This window comes from Meriones unguiculatus, chromosome 17, assembly GCF_030254825.1.
Source record: "Meriones unguiculatus strain TT.TT164.6M chromosome 17, Bangor_MerUng_6.1, whole genome shotgun sequence".
In the NCBI taxonomy this organism is placed as follows: Eukaryota; Metazoa; Chordata; class Mammalia; order Rodentia; family Muridae; genus Meriones; species Meriones unguiculatus.
In genome coordinates, this window is record NC_083364.1 from 96,642,501 (window position 1) to 96,658,567 (window position 16,067).

Consider the following 16,067-nt stretch of genomic DNA (forward strand, 5'->3'; position numbering starts at 1 on the left):
ACTACAGAGAAGTCTCACGCCGCGCATGGGAGCTGGACCAACAGCAGAGCGATGCGTGTGTGTTGCATGCAGGAAGGGTGTTTCCATTTATGCACATAACACACATACGTAGACACACATGGACACACACATCCACACAGACACACCCACACAGACACACATACACACGGGGACACACACGGACACAAACACACACACACACATACATACAGACACAAACACACACAGAATCTTTAACTTACACCATAGAATAATTATCTTCAAAACACGACACTACCACAGAGTTCTACAATACTTGGACAAGGTCAAGCCTCAGACAGTCCAGCCCAGTGAGAGAGGCTCAAGCCCGAAATGGCTGCATGGGCTGGCACCCTGTGACGTCCTCACAGGTGTGAGCCTAGGATGACGGCAGAGATTTCCGGCTCTGGACAGGAATGCTCTGCGGCTTGATTTTGGCAGCAGATGTAGGGTGTTTTCATCTTTCAAATGCGGAGCTGCACAACAGAAGGGACAATTTCTAATCTGTGTGAATCATACCTTAGGGAGAGTGGCTTAAAATAAACTGAGGCAAAGTGAACCCACTCCCAGCTAAAGAATATTGGTAAGTCACTGGAAGCACGCCGCTGCACCACGGAAGGAAATGCTCCCCTGACAGCGGATGCTCCACACGGGGACTTGGGTCTACAGCAGGGCCCAGGACAGGGCTGCACGTGCGTTTTTGCCTGCTCATTTCACCTCTGTGATTAGCTTGTAAGTGTTATAACTGTGGTGTGATGTTAGTACCATGACACACGTGAGCATGTAATGTGTGCCGGTGACTTCCATGCCACATGAAGAAACCCTGTTAAAAATGTACATTTTAATCCAAGGAAGGGGAGAAGAAGGCAAAGAAGTAAAACTAAGACGCCAGCTGGAAAAATTAAGTGTGTGATGAGGAAACTTAATACTAGAGATAGTGGTTTAAAAATAAAAGGAATTGGGCAAAAAAGAAAGAAAGGAGAAGAAGCCAAACAGAGAATTGCCAGGCCCACGTCCACTCAGCAAGAACAATCTTGTATGAATCCAATGAATGATATGTTCTAAAAACAGTTCTAGTGAATGGACAGCAAGGCCTGAGTTCATGCTCCTTTTCAAAGATGTCCTTTAAATTCAAGTGTTCAAGGCGGTTGGCTGTAAAAGGACAGAGAGGAGTGCCCCACATAGACAGAAGTATCAGAGGGCTGGGTGGTTGGCTGTGAAAGGACAGAGAGGAGTGCACCACATAGACAGAGGTATCAGAGGGCTGGGTGGGTGCAGCAGAATCGTGCGAGGTGGACCTGGCTGTGAAGACGTCACTGGACTCGGGGCAGGAAGCTGTCTGTGGTGCAGAGATGGATGGAGGCAGCTCATTTGGGTGTCCCTGAACTTTTGTATTTCTATATAAGGTTTTCTTCAACATCTGAAGAATTGTGGTAGAATTTGGTCAGAGCGGCCATTTTCAGAGTATTAATCCATGGGCATGGGAGGTCTTTCTATCTTCTGGCATCTTCTTTGATTTCCTTTTTGAACATCCTAAGGTTTTTACTGCACGCATTTTTCACTTCCTAGCTCTTTTCCGAGATGATACCTTGGGCTATTGTGCATGATACTGTTTCGCAGTGTCTTTCTCTGTGTGGTCAGGAAGGCTGATCATTTTTGTGTGTTTGCTCTGTATCCTGCTTCTTTGCTGAATGTGTTTAGCAGCTATTGGAGATTTCTTGTAAAGTTCTTTAGGGTCTTTCAAATATAAAGTCATGTCATTTGCAAATAAAGATACTTTGATTTCTTCCTTTTCTGTTTTAATTCCCTTTATATATATATTTTTTTGGTCTTGCTAAGCTTTGCAGTATGATATTGACTACAAGGAAGGAAAGTGGACACCTAGGTCTTGTTTCCCGTTTCACTGTGAATCCTTTGAGTTTTTCTCTGTTTAGCAGGACATTAGGCACAGGCCTGCTGTATGTGGCTGTATATGTTGAGTTATGTCCCAGTTTCCTTAGATTTTTCCAGGTTCTTTCAACAAAGAACAAGGCCATTGGAGTAAAGAGGCTGCCTACAGAATAGCAAAGAGTCATTACTTGGTACACGTGTGGCAGAGGCTTAGTATCTAGAATATACAGAGAACTCAAAAAACTAAGCATCAAGGAAACACAATTAAAATGAGGCATGAAACTAAATAGAATTCTCAAAAGAGAAAACACAAATGTGACCAGGGAAATGCAAATTAAAACTACTTTGAATTTTTTATTTTTAATCTTACCCCAGTCAGAACAAGCAAGACACCAGGAAGCCAGCAGCCATCCATGTGAACATACAAAACCACCATTACCACCACCACCCCAAACCCAAATGACGAGTAAAGCTGGCATGGATGTGGGGAGAGGAGGACACTTATTTGTTCTGGTGAGATTAGAAAGTGGTGCAGCCACCGTGGCTGTTCGTGTGGCAGTGACTCAGAGAGCTGGAGAAGGCCCGCCACACGATGACAGGTGCCCAAAGCACTGCGTATCCTGCTCCAGAGACGTCTGCTCGCTCATGCCCATCCACACGCCTGGTGACTTCTAAGGCCAAGTGTAGGGGCTTGCGAGATGGCTCAGTGGTTACGTGGGCTTGCTGTTCTTGCAGAGGCCCCAAGTTCAGTTCCCAGGACCGCAGCGGAGCAGCTAACAGCCGCCTGCACTCCAGCTGCAGGAGACCTGACACCCTCGAAGGTCGGGTAGCTGCGTACATGCAAACAGGTGCAAATAAGTCTAAAAATGACAGCATGAGTGAAAACAACAAGTGAGACCTTACAGGACACAGCTGCGTCCTGGGAGCCCAGAAGAGCCCAATGAGAGTGCGGAGCTGTGTGGAGACAGGACCCAACTGCCGAGGACAAGGGCAGCACGACCACCTCAGGCAAGTAAAGCACACACCGAGCACACTTCCCAGCTGCACCAGGCGCCTTTCTGGCTGCCGTGTCCAGACACCTGGCAAAGGTTAGTGGAGGGAAAGGGAGCTTCACTTTGCTGTGCTGTTTGAAGGAAGAGCCCGACACGGCGGGAAGGCGTGTCACATGGTGCCAGGATGCTTGCCCGCTTCTCTGTTTATCCGGGAGAAATGGTAGGGTGTGAGTGAGGAAACCTTTTAGGAAACTTTTAGGCTCCAAGACACTGGATGGCAAGGGGACATTCCTGTCGCCTGCTCTTGGAGTGTCCACGTGGTCAGTGAACACGTGCTGGCTCACAAAATTCTCTCGCCTTTAGTTCTGCTGTGGAAGTTCTCACAGAAGAACAGGCAAGAGGACTTTGAGCAAAGGCCGCACTAAGCAAGGGGAGCTGGATTGCTTCCATCGATAGGGCCGTCTCTGTTCCAGGGCTTCCTCCTCATGATGTCTGGGTGCTGATGCGGGGAAGCGGTGAGTCTCCCACCTCAGACTCAGCCTTGAAGCTGAAAGAAAGCCGCGCGTGAGGAACATTTATAGACTCCCAAGAGACCGTTGCTGCCCTTTCTAGAGCCGGGCCCCCAGTGTGAGCACAAAGAGCCTTTGCACATCAGCTCCCCAGGCCTCGGGCTTTGGTTCTTCATTCCTTAGTCCTCGCTGGCTTTTGTTTGCTAGAATTCAAACAAACTGGACTCTGTATCACAGCAAATGAAAACATGTGAGGCCTTGAGAAAATACCACTAACAGTGGAAAGATGGCTATTTTGATAAGAACACCCTTTGTTTCATGTTCTGTATTAAATCACCAGGATCCACAAAGGAACTTTTAAATTATGTTCATTGTATTTTCTTAGAGAGAAGCAAAGCATGCAGCATACTTGGATAATTTTTCATTACAGTAGTTAGTTGTACACAGTCCATCTCAGGACTGCAGAAGACTGATTTCCAGTAATAACGGTATCTCAGGTGGCTGACCAGGCCGGACGATCACGCCTCTTCAGTGGCTCTGCCCTCCTCACGCTCTCTCCCACATCTGCCAATACTCTGTCCATTCTGCTCACTCACTTCCAGTGAAATTCTGCCATAAAAAAAAAAAAATCAAGGTTCTGGGAAACTTTTTTTTTCTTTTTTCAGTGAGTAGTAGGCGTTTCAGGATTTTCTGAGGAAAATCTCCTCAGAGAATATGTGGGCTTTGACAAGCAGGGGTCATGGATAATGATCGTTTCCCCATGCATGTTCAAACCCAAGGAAGTCCTTTGTTGGGAAACCACAAGGGAACAGTAAGTGTGAAGTGGAGCCATCAGTGTCGGGTGGCCAGGCCCTGTCTCCCGAGGGTCCATGTGAGAAACTCTCAGCCCTGGGCACCCGTGTTCCACGCGCAGGCTGAGGTGTTTGAGGAAGGCAGCTTACTGTGGCTGCACACCAGCAAAATCCAGGGCGCAGTGGAGGTCGGGGCCCTGGAGGAGCCATCTGTTCTGGAGGCTGCTTGTCCCGCCTTCCACTCCACTGTGTATGGCAGCCGGCTCCCGGCATTGCTCTTCTCTTCATGAAATTCGACTGAGAAGAGCGTTTCATTGTGTGAGAAGAGCAAACAGCTACCTGCACTCAGGGTTTCGTGTGACGTTGTGAGTTGTAGCTCATCACACACGGGCCACAAAGACCCGGACCTCAGTTCTGCTGCTGTGGCTGTGACTCCACCTGCTGCATTTGTTTTCTTTTTTATTCCAGTTCAGCAGTTTATAGAATGAGGTGTGTGAGAGTCCTAATCAACAGAGCTGCTATGTGAGGTCAAACAAGACGAGTTTTAGTGTGTTCAGATATTTGGTCTCATGCCTGGCACAGACACACGCCCAGCGCATGATGGGAATGAATCCTGCAGCCCCCTTCCTGCCCTGTGGCACTGGCCTTGACTGCCTGATCACACCTTAGTCTCTCAAAGGCTCCCTGCCGTGGGCTCCCCTTCCTCCCGACTTTGTAAGGGGTTTGGAGTATAAATGCCCTACACAGATGCTGCACAACAGAAGTGTGTGATTGTGTGAAAGCTGACAGATTGATCACGTCAGTCCAGTAGGAGCATGTATGTAGCCTCTCCAGCCCTCTCCATGCCAGACAACACTGACTGTGCCGTGTTACTTCAGACACTTTGACCTTCCAGAGTATTACACAAACAGGAAATGCACAGTCGCGGCCGAGTCGGCAAATGTTCTGTGTATCAGCAGTTCACGCCCCTCAGTTCCAAGTGTGCTGCGTCTGTTACCCTCCATCTAGCATGGGGCTCGGGAGTTCCGGACTGTTTTCCATTTGGGGATAATACAAAACAAACCTCTCAGAGCATTTGTGTGTGCAAGTATTTTGATGCATGGAGTTTTCCTAGTTAGATGCCTAGACATAGGGGCGTGGATCAGTGTGAATTTAGAGCTTTAGGAAACAGCAAAGTTCACGTTTTAGGACTTCTCATCCCGGACGGCGTGAAGAACGAGTCGTTGCCTGCCTCTGCCAATGCTCCGTCTCTTTCTTTCTTTTTTTTTAATTTCTTTATTCTTTATTAATTACACTTTATTCACTTTGTATCCCCCCTGTGGTGCCCTCCCTCCTCCCATCCCAATCCCTCCCTTCCTCCACCCTCTGCATGCATGCCCCTCCCCAAGTCCACTGATAAGGGAGGTCTTCTTTGCCTTCCTTCTGATCCTAGTCAATTAGGTCTCATCAGGCTGCATTGTCTTCTGTGGCCTGGTAAGGCTGCTCCCCCCTCAGGGGGAGGTGATCGAGGAGCAGGCCAATCAGTTCATGTCAGAGACAGTCCCTGTTCCTATTACTATGGAACCCACTTGGATACTGAACTTCCATGGGCTACATCTGTGCAGGGTCTTAGGTTATCTCCATGCATGGTCCTTGGATGGTGTATAAGTCTCAGGAAAGACCCCTGTGCTTAGATTTTTGGTTCTGTTGCTCTCCTTGTGGAGTTCCTGTCCTCTCCAGATCTTACTGTTTCCCACTTCTTTCCTAAGATTCCCTGCACTCTGCCCAACAGTTGGCCATGAGTCTCAGCGTCTGCTTTGATAGTCTGCAGGGCAGACCCCGTCTCTTTCTTTTAGTTACCCTCATGGTGGGCACAACAAAGTGGTGGTAAGTGTGTTTCCCGTGTGTGTGTTTGCTATCTGGACATCTTTGGCGAAACAACCAAGTAATTCTCCACGTTTAGACGTGAGCTTTAAAAGTGTTCTTAGTTTGTGTGCATGAGTGCTTGCCTGCAGGCATGTCTGTGCGCCAAGGACATGTGTGCTGACTTCAGAAGTCAGAAGATGGCATCGTATCCCGTGATACTGGAGTTAGGTGGTTGGGAGCTGCCGTGTGGGTGCTTGGAATAGAACCCAGATCTTTTTTAAGTGCAGACAAGGTTTTTAACTATTGAGCTATTTCTTTAGTCCCTAGAAGTGTGATTTTAAAGTTTATCTATGTATCTACCTATCATCCATCTACCTATCATCCATCCATCTATCTATCTATCTATCCATCCATCCATCCATCTCTCTCTCTCTCTCTCTCTCTATCAGTTTGCGGCATTAACACAATGAGGCTTTTCATCCTAGTCTGTGTCTCACCGTTGTTCCCTATGCTGTGGATTTTCACTACAGGTTTGGGTCCACAGATGATTTGACTGGGAAGCACAAGGTTTTCCCATTTCCCATGCTCTTCCTCCTTTCCTAATTTACTTCCTAGGATCTTGTGTCAGCACAGTGCACACAGTCTGTACTTTTAGGTCAGTCTGGCCCATTGCATGGGTATGCACAAATGTGTAAAAACCTGTTTCTTCCATTAGATTGTCATACTGAATACTTTCATTGCCCTAAAAACCTGATGCTCTCCACCTGCCACTCCCCCAAATCCAAATTCCCCTTTACTGTCTTCATAGCTTTGCCTTTTCGAGAATGTTGTGTGTTTGGAATCCCGACGGGGGAGGCTTTTTTGATTGGCTTCTTCCGCTAAGCTGTACACATTCCTGGTTCCTGCACAGCTCCTAGGGACCTTCTCCTGGTGACCTTCATCTCCAAACCTTCCTGGAGTGGATTTCCGGCTTGTATATTCCTCCGCCATCTGAAGGGTATCTTGGCTGCTTCCACGTGTTTTGACAATAACAGTACAAATATCAGCATGTGAGCTTGTGTGTACAGAAAATGCCAGCTCCTAGATAAACACAAAAATGTGCAGTGCTGAAATGTGTGGTCAAACCACCTGGGAGCTGGATGGGGAGCCATACGTCCAAACCTCAAAACAAGACAAAACAGAAGCAGAACCGGCTGAAACCTGTGCCATGCCGAGTCCCACAGGCTGCCCTCCCCACGCAGAGATCTTTGACATGATTATGTCCAATTTGTCAGTTTCCCTAATCCTTATGATTTAGCTGCCTGCATAGGAGATGTTTTCTATGTTTGAAGTCATAAATATCTATTTATCTATTTTTATATTTTACCTTAGAAATTTTATATTACATGTTTTATAAGTAGGTCTAAGATCCATGTTGGATTTGTTGTTGTTGTTTTGCCTGTAGTAAAATGGATGGATCATAGTCTCTTTATTTCCTGTGTGGATAGGAAATTACTGGCTCAGTACCATTTGATGAAGAGACCCTTTAATCGTAGGATTGCCTGCACACCTGTGTAAACACTCGTGATGCATTTACACAGGAGTCACTTTCTGAAGCCGCCATATAACCCACTGCTTCACCCTGGAACTGCAGCCTCTGGCTGTGACAGCTCTATAGGGACCCCTGCCCTTATTTTAAATAATTGTTCTGTCTGGAGAATAAGCCACCATAGCCGTCCTTTCAGTTGTGAATCAGGCGTGTATGAAATATGCAGCAAGCAAAAGTGGAAAAGCAACTCACACCAGAAGCCAGCTAGCAAAAACACGGGGCGCATGCTTGCGACTCTCTCCCTGCAGAAACACTCACCCAAGACAGCCCAGGAGGAGCCCAGAAGGATGCTGTCAGTGTCCCGCTTTCCTCTCTAGTCCAGATGTCTCTAGTTTTTCCTCCTGGACAGGCCAGACAGCCACACAGGCAAGGCTGAGCACAGGTATGGGGGGCTTCTTGCCTGTGTCTGATCCCAGACAGAAAGTCAGGCTGTGGCCATCACACACCAAGGCAAGTGTGCATTTTTGTAGGTTTTTTTTAAGTCAAGTTGAGACAATTTTTGTCTGTTTTTTTTTTTTTCCTTGAAAGTTTTTTTTTTTTTTTTTTTTTTTTCTGGGATGGATGCTGGATTCTCTCAATATATCTGTCTATGGAGATTTAGGTTTTTAAATACAGTGAGTTATTTTATATGAATTCACTCAGCATTTCTGCATAAATTACACATGGTCACAATGCATTATGGATTCATGTATGTATTATTATTAAACTTTACCCTTTTTTAATGGGCCACAGGGAGATGCCAGGGGTAGAGGTGCTTGCTGACCAGCCTGGTGACCCACACCTGGTCCCTGGGAGCCGCATGCTGGAAAGAGAGCTAGCCACACCAGTTGCTCTCCCAGCTCCACAGGTGTGTTGAGGCACACATGTAGCCCCGTGCATGTGAGTGTGCGCGAATTAAAAATGTAATACAATTTAAAAGTGGAAAGCACCCTCTGCTTGCGGTAAACACCGGTTAGCAATTTCACGTGACGCATTTGTCTGGTTTTAACATCGGCTGGCATCACCGGCTTAGGGTCCCCCTTTCCCCTCTCATGTTCTAGAGGGGCTTACACAGAACTGGTCTGTATATCTCACGTGTTTGGCAGCGTTCACTAGTGAAGTGGCCTTGGCCGGATGTTCTCTTTGAAAGGCGGATTCAACTGTAAACTCAGTTTCTGTAAGCAGTGCGGGGTTGCTCAGGCGATCCCTGCTCCTGGAGCTTTATGACATTTTCCCACTGCTCACTGGAGCCGAACGGATGATACATGAGACCATTCCTCTCAGAACAGAAACTTGCCCCTCTCCCCAGAACACATTTCCCCACTTCCCGCTGTTCCTCCGGACATAAGTCCTGGCTGTTTTATTTGTATGGTGTTTCTAAGATGCTCTAGGGCAAACTTTTGGTTGTTATGCCCTTTCTTCTCACTCCATGTGTGACTGGTCTTCCCCACCTCTGCTGGGCTCTTCCTAGTAGACGTGGCGCTCTCTCAGCTGGTGCCATGCAGCTTCATGCACCAGGAATCATAAATGAATGCAAGAAAGCAGGAAGGCCAAGGCGGCCAGCTTGAGCAGCCTTCCATGGGGCGGGTGTCCGCTGGCCTTGCTCTTCAGGGGTGTGATGCCCCAAGTCCTCACTGTCATGTTTCCTCTTTCTAGGCCTGTCTCTGCTGATCAACAAGACAAAGGAGAAGGCCCCAGGCAGCACCAAGCAGCAGGAATACCCCAGTCTCTTATAACCCAGTGTTTCCCGTTCTACAGTGGCTGTGAGGATTGTCTGGAAGGCTGGTCATTAACGGGGCCCCTTCTGGAGTTTTCGCAAATGTTTGGTCCAGGGTGAGACCTTGCCTGGCAGGGAAAGGTGTGGAAGCGGCATGTTCCTGAGATTGCTGACTGCCATAGGCGAGAGCGGCTCGAGAGCCCCCCTCAAGCAGGTGAGCCTGTGCAGGCTTTGGCCTGGTAACCATGGTTACCACGGGCATCTCTCCCCCACCTCCTCTATTCCTGCCTGAGAGGCTCTTCACCCCAATGAAGAGTGAGCAGAAGAAGGTGGGGAGTGAGCGCCAGCCATGAGTGGGGCTTGGCGAAGGGTCTGGTCCACGGGCTGTGCGCGCGCCTCACTCACCTCTTAAGGCTGGTGTGGGCGTGCAGGCCACAGGAACCCTTCCCTTCCAAGGCTCTCTTAGTCATGGTACTGTCACACAGCGCACAGAACCTCCACCCAGGCGGTGAGGTACAGGAGGTGAAGCCTCGGCCTTGCATGCGCTCACACTGGCCTCTGGGTCCAGTTGCCGTACGGAACCACCAACAGGGAAGGGAATAGGGAGATTCAGGGGCCCATGAAAAGTCACCCGGCATGGCCAGCTCCAGCTGGAGAACAGAGCCAGAGCAGGCTGCCCTGTTCCAGGAGACACGGGGAGAAGAAGAGCGAAGGAGCACGAGGCACACACGTGTGAGCAGGCGGCACACGCGGGAACGCCTGAGCGGGCTGTTCGTTCAGGCCTCGGAAATGCCTTAATGTGGGGCTGGAGGCCCGGCTTTCTAAATCCGTAATTACGAGTGTGGCACTGAGTATAAAATCGCTCTGTTTGTTTAGCAGTTAAGTGGCATTAATTGGAGAGCAGGGATGTGGGTGTAAATTAACCTGACATGCTGGCCGCCACAGCATAGGTGAGCGGGCGACCCGGGACAGCCGTGCCCTGCTCGTGCATGGGATTCTAAGGGGCCTGAGCGAGTGACGGCTCAGCTCCTGTTTCTGGGGGACAGAGGGCTGGTTGTGGGGTGTGAAGTAAACGAGAAAGTGTAGAGTGCAAAACCAGCAACACCCCCTCTCCATCTGCAAGCACCGCATACCCGTCTCCACCTCACTCAGCCGGATCTGGGATCGACATTCATCAAGACTTGCTGGCCAGGGAGCTCCAGGGGTCAGCGTGTGCCCCGTGCAGCCTGCAGACGTGAGCGGCTACATCCTCATGCCCGGGGGCAGAGCGCATCACTCGCTGTGTCACCTGCCACCGGCAGGCCGTGGAAAACCAGGTAAGTGTGGGAACACAGACTCCCCGTGAGCCCGTGAGGGGAGTGTTGCACTGTGGGTTACAATGGCCATGACAGCGCTGAGCACCTGGAGCTCCTCAGGGCCACTGCATGCAACCCACTGCTGACAGAATCGTGTTTCTGTGGCACGTGGCCATACGTTGTTGATCTCTCTCTGCAGATTGTCCTACAGGTAAGTGTGTAAGCTAGACACCATCCACCTGTGTGGAAGCTGGACACCATCCCCCTGTGTGGAAGCTGGACACCATCCCCCTGTGTGGAAGCTGGACACCATCCCCCTGTATATAAGCTGGACACCATCCCCTGGCTGCAGCTCCATGCCCGTTAAGTTCAAAATTCAAGTGACAATCTGTGCTGGAGAGGATGATGATTTCATTCTTAACGCTGATTTCTTTCTTCCTCCCTGGACCTGTCTGTGTAATTCAGGTGAGTGAAGGAACAAGCTTAAGCTAATGGTATGAAGATAAACGCACCTTTGATTTTTTTTTTAATTTTTAAAAGAACTAATATTGGGCTGGAGAGATGGCTCAGTGGTTAAGAGCACTGTCTGCTCCTCTTAAAAGAACCCGGGTTCAATTCCCAGCAACTGCATGGCAGCTCATAACTGTCTGTAATTCCAGTTCCAAGGGATCCAACACTTTCACAGTAATGCACATAAAATAAAAAAATTAAATAAATTATTTTTTTAGAAAAGAACTAATGTTTGCCTTTGTCTCTTATTTATGAACACAATAAACCAAGCTCTACTGTGGAGACAGGAAATACACGGAAAAAGGACGAACCATTTGTAATGCTGTGATGGGAACATTAGAAATGGGTAAATTAAAACCATCCCTCAGCCCACAGATGTGTGCATGTGAAACTCCTGTGCACTTGTTTCCTTGTTGCCTGTGGGCTGTCCTCACGCTGAGCGTCTTGGTAATGGGTACTGAGAGCTGAAGCTGGAGTGAAAGATCCCTGTGTCCTCATGGTGAGTGAAAGCCTCGGTGCATCCGGCTTCTGGAAGGTGTGTGGTTTGAAAACCCCACCAGAGAGCCCCACACGGCCTCACTGGAACCAGAGGTGATATGACGGCAGCCTTCAAGTGCTGAATGGAAAACCCAGAAGTTCTGTTCACAGCTACTGCAAAAGAGAGAAAGTAGGCATGCATTTCAAGAGTCCTGAGGAAGGACACCTTTTGCTGTTGTTGAGAGTGAGAGAGAGCAAGAGAGGTGGTCAGGTCTAGAGAGAACATTGCATGTCCAAGGGGTCCGGAAGGGGGCTGGGTGGACTGGAGAGGTCTTTGGCCCCTACAGGGGTTATGTGTGGGTGAGGCTGAGGGTAACTGAGCTTTAAATTTTTGCTAATAAGACTTTTGTTCCGATGGACTAGTAGAGATGCTCAGCTTCTCTAAGCCTGTATGGAGCTGCAGGAAGGGGGAGGGCCTGGGCCTGGCCTTGTGAATGGTCTGCACCTCTGAGTGTGCAGTCCTACAGAGAAGCACAGGAGGCTGGGCGCCACCAGGACTCTGTCACGGGAAGGCTGTATCACTGCTCCTGTCGGCTCACATAACATCCTAACACAGGAGGAGGAAGACGCTCCGTGTCTGCAGAGTGAAGAGCAGAGGCAGGGTTGGGTAGGACTGTGTGGGGCGGGACGCTTGAGTGTGCTTGACTTAGGCCGTCCAGGCTGCCAGAACAGGCCTTTGGTGTGTGGAAATTGTAGATGCTCTTTGCTCACAGTTTTGGGGAGTGGAAAGCCCCAGGTCACGGCCCTGTCAGATTTGGTGTCGGCCAGGGCTTCCTGGTTCACAGAGGCATCTTCCCCCTGAGCTGTCATGTGGCTGTGGTGGAAGGGTTCCTCCTTTGTAAGCACACTAAACTCACTCACAAAAGTTCCATCTCTGTGGCCCAGTGACCTGCCAGAGGCTCCTGACACCACACATGAGGGCTCAGGGGTGTGGCACATGTACAAACCAAAGCTCAATAAACTGGTTTTGAAGAGAAATTCCGGCTGGTTAGGTGAGAGTAGCCTTGAGCTCAGCGTGGGCAGACCAGACAGGGTCACAGGCCTGGCATGAGCTGAGAGGCAGCTGTCTGACAGCCGCTATCCCGACTAGGCAGTTCTCCCCGGCAGTGCCGACCTCCGAAGATTGCTGTGGGCGTTAACGGGGTGCTCCGAGCAGGGCGGGAAACGCTGACCAGCATTGCTTTCAGTCCTCTCTGCAGGTTAGCCTCCGAGGGCGTCTCTGGGGCAATGTAACACAGTGGAGAGAGGATGAGATTCTGAGGTGGACCGCTCGGGCTGGAGGCTTCCCACCTCAGCGTGTGCAGCAGCAAAGCTGCGAGTGGGTGACGCTGCTCAGGGGGCCGTGTTACAGCCTGGCTGTGAAAAATCAAATGTGACAATGGAGGTGGAAGTTTCCTCCCAAGCGGGAACGAGCTAACGGGACCATGTGTGAGTCTCCTTTTCTTCCTTATGCCCCTTGAGACTCTGGCCACAGAGATAGTGAATCATCCTGACCGTAAGGGAAGGAGTGGAGGGTGTCACAGTCTGGGGTAAGTAGCTGGGTGTTGTTTCAAAAGTGAGGCCTAGGAACAGGGACGGCGGGATAGTTCGTGTCCCGAGGAAAGCGGGAGACAGAGCTATCACTAACGACACTGGACAACTGGCAGTGGGGCCACCTGCGCAGATGGGAGACAGCGGCTCATTTCTGCACAGGGATGTTCAAGCTGGTGCTCATTTGTGCGCCTCTGAAGAGTAAATAACTCGGTCTGGGGCTTGCTGTGCGAGCAGGAGGACTGAGGCTGGATCTTTACAAGCTGTAAAAGCTGGGTGTGGCGATGTGTGCCTCTAACCCCAGCCCCGGAGAGCAGAGAGAAGCAGGTCCTAGCCTCAGTGGCCAGCAAGTCAGGCTGGAGGAGATGGCAAGTTCCAGGTTCAACGAGAGACTTCAACAAAACAGAACAAAACAAAACAGAAAGAAAGTAAAGAGCTATAAGGAAAAATACCCCAAATGCACAAAGTACCATATACATGTATACACATACACACATACGAACACAAAACACAAACACACACACACTGTTCAGTCAATAATCAGTCACTGCTTGATGGTGGTCTTTAGGGTCTCTAATGATCAGATCTCAGAGTTAACAAACTAAATCGCCTCCTGCCCTTGGGCTGGGTTGTTCAGAGGGTCCATTTGAAACACGCTCTGCTCAGGGGTGGAGAGGGCTTTTCAGTGGCTAGGGACATAAACTCCTCCTGGGTTTGGACAAAGTCACTGTTCCCTTTGAGGCTCCTCTACCTCAGAGCTCATGCCTCCTGGAGGCTTCCTCGCCGTGACCACATGAGGTCTGGCTTTGATGCTGTACAAATATTTCTTTGGAAGCAAAGAAGCTGAGAAGAGTCGGTGTCTTCCTTAGTTGTTAAAAATAGCAAGCGTTCGACCTTCGGCTGCTGATTGAAGGATGCTATTTAAAACCCTGCAGCTTGTGCCTCTTGATCGTCACAATGAACACTCTTTGGGACAAATAACAGCAGTAGGTGATAAATTTACTGAAGACTGTGGTTTGAAAAGCCTCCTTTTGATCATTTATTAATCGCAAGGTGGTGGCTTGTTACTGTGCAAAGGAGAGCCCCATAACTCCTGGCCAAGGTGACACATGAGCCTGTGAAGGAGAAGCCACGTGACGCCTGCGTGTGGTGCCCAGGAAGGGAGACTCTACACACAGTCCAGCTGGGGTGGATTAACTTGTGTTTATCACAATGGAACAGGAAAGAGACACATTCTCAGCAATTGTTAGAGAACAAATGACCTGTATTCTCTAAAAATGTTACTGTCGCAGTGATAAAGAAATCCTAGAGTCGACAGCCAAGAGAATCAACGGATAAATGCAGGGCACAGTGGCCCACTGGGCCCTGCCCTGGCAAGTTGGAATGTGATCTTTATCTAGACAGAAGTATTTTATTAACGTCATTTTTTTGAACTGATGACTTCTTTTACAAGAAGAACATTCTTCTTTTTAGGAAGCATATTGGAGAAGAAAAATGGCAAGGCATGCATATACACAGCTACTCTCAGTTGGTTCGAAACACTCAAAATTCGAGTGAGCCAGAGTTCAGGGGTAACAGACCAGATTGTTTGGTAGTGCAGATTTCAAGTGAGCACCGTAGCACCAAGGCATTCTCACCACGTGCTCCTCTTGGCCAGGTTTACAGTGAGGACACAGGGACACAGGGACACAGGGACACAGGGACACAGGGACACAGAGCAGATGATGTAGTGTGCAGAGGACCGTGAAAACATTCACAGCTGCAGACAAGGAGCACCCGAGCAAGGCCCCAGTGATGTCTCAATCAGCACACTAAACAGAAACGTGTTTTGTACTGGGACACTATAACGGTGGCTTGAGGACAGGCCTCTGTCTGTAAAATGCTCCAGCCCACACGCACACTCATTCCAGAGCTAAGCTAGGCAACGGGCACGGGGACGGAGAGCATCAACAATCGGCACCAACAGCCCAGGGAAGTGTCCTCACTGGTCCAGCTGCATGGGCACTTGAACCACAGTCTAAGGGAGGCAGCTACACTCAGGTGCTGCTTAGTCGAAGAGAAGTGTGTAAGAATGGCTGCATGGATCTCTGGGCTATGTTGTGTACTAAGCCCTGAGAATGAAGTCCAAAGTGCAAAGGAGATCTGAGGTTACCAGGGCTGTGTAGCAGTTTTCTCCAGGATTGAAAGTGTCTGCTTTGGAGGAAAGCTTGTTAAGACATGGGATGTTAAAAGGGAAGTGAAACAACTGGGCGTTTTAAGACAGGGAGCTTACAGGAGGTAAAACAGCAGGATGTGCTAAAGGAAGTGAAACACTCCATCCTAAACTAACTCAAGCCCAGGAAACACGCCCAAAGCAGCTTCAGGAAGTCCACGAAACTGATCACATTTATGAGGCTTCTCCTCCCTAAGCACATGTAAGCAGTAAGGACTGCAGAGAGACGCTCGGAGCAGCCGAGCTGCCTGTAAGAGGCCGAGGATAAGCTGAGCAGTGTGGACTGAACAGCAGCCAAGCTGCTTGGACCAAGCAAACCCCCTCCTTGCTGCCTGGTAGAGGCTCAGAGCCATTGAGTCACCAGCTTTTGTAGCATTCCCAGGTTTCCGACTTGCGTGAGCCATCACCCATGCTGGGCTTTGGTGACACGGCAGCCTCTGAGTCATTTCTTCCCCTGTGAGTCAACCCTCGGAAACATTCCTGTAAGTTACCCCAACATGTCGTGGGCTCACCAAGTCAGACTTTGGTGGGATCCATACTTTAGTTCGTCAGTTTCCTCTCTAGGGTGAGTAGACATTAGTTCATGTCTCCAGGGACAGCATGCTGTCCCACAAGACAATGCCAGAAATAAGAGATGAACAGTAAGGTATACTG